At 42.7% G+C, this 1346-nt stretch overlaps 1 pseudogene; it reads right to left on the bottom strand.

The window, feature by feature from the left end:
- Positions 1-206: 206 nt before the first annotated feature.
- LOC715411 (nucleolar protein 56 pseudogene) lies at positions 207-783 on the bottom strand (annotated as a pseudogene).
- Between the last annotated feature and the right edge of the window lie 563 nt (positions 784-1346).

The raw sequence follows: 1346 nt of genomic DNA, 5'->3' as shown, positions 1-1346 counted from the left end.
CTATTTTTATTTGCCAAAGATTACTGAAGTTACATGAACTAGAAGGCATTACCGTTTTTATTTTGCTGTGTGTGTGTGTGTGTGTGTGTGTGTGTGTGTGTGTGTGTGTGTGTGAATTTGTTTTTATTGGGGAACAGGGCACAGGTTGGGAGATGTCACCTTGGGCTATCGTATGCCCCACCTCCCAGAGAATGTCCGTTTGCATTCTAATCTTCCTGGGATGCTTTATGGAACTTTTTCTTCTTCTTGGAGCTTCTCTTACCGGCTGCCTCTTCAGGCCCACTGCTGACTGGATCCTTTTTGGAGAATTTCCTCTTTTTCTTGGAGCCACTTCTGTGGCCTGCCTCTTCGGGGTCATTAACTGTTTCCTCCTTGGGTGAAGACTTCTTCCTCTTGGGAAGACTGGTGCTGCCAGCGGTCTCTTCAAGATCACTACTCATCAACTCCTCCTTGGAAAAAGATTTCTTTTTCTTGGGTTTGGAGAAAGAGATAGATGGGTCTTCCATTCCATTCTCATGAGGAACCTCCTGGGGCTTCTGCTTTTTCTTCTTTTTGGGTTTTTCACTCGTCTCCTCACACTCCTCTGGAGTACTATTGCTGTTTTCTGAAGATGTGAGGGCAAGTGCAACCAGCTGTTTCTTTTCCTTCTTTAAGCATTTCTTCTCCTGTTTCTCCAGCTTCCTAGTAATCTCAGTAGCCGCTTCCTCTGCCTGAAGATTTCTTCCTTCATGACATCCAGATTCTTTCATGGTATCTCTCCAGTCTCATAGAAGGACAGTCGCTCTTCAACTTGTTCTCAAAGCCTCTCCCCAAATACACTCATGGGCACCTCAGAGAAGCAAGCAATTCATGAGGCAATACTGCATTTGTTTGCCAGGTATTGGGAGATGTGGCCTTTGTTCTTGGCAGCTGCTCGGCCAATGAAGGTGGAATGGAAAACGAGTCCATATTTTGGTGTGTTACCCCTTGTCTTCAGGGCTCTGGAGACTTGGTCCCTTTGCTGGGCCCTGGGAATCACTCAGACACCAGGACTAGCTATTTTGCTTTTAAGAGTTTATTTTTGTTTAAGCCAACTAATTAGAGCTCTTTTATATAAACATTGCACACAACACATATGTAGTTACACAGAAAGACAGACAGAAGATTACTACAGTAGTTGTAAGATTTTTCATTTGCCAGTTTTTAAGTTTCTTAATTGGTTATTGGCTTTAGGGTGGAGCCCTTGGAAAAACAGGGCCAGGAAAGAGGTTGAATATCCACTTTTAATTAAGATGACTTTTAATCATAGCACTTTTTAATGAAATCCATTTAAAATTTCCTATTACCTAATTTTAGCCAGGCTAAAT

This window comes from Macaca mulatta, chromosome 11 (genome assembly GCF_049350105.2).
Source record: "Macaca mulatta isolate MMU2019108-1 chromosome 11, T2T-MMU8v2.0, whole genome shotgun sequence".
Taxonomy (NCBI): Eukaryota; Metazoa; Chordata; class Mammalia; order Primates; family Cercopithecidae; genus Macaca; species Macaca mulatta.
This window is presented reverse-complemented; position numbering and strand designations above follow the sequence as displayed.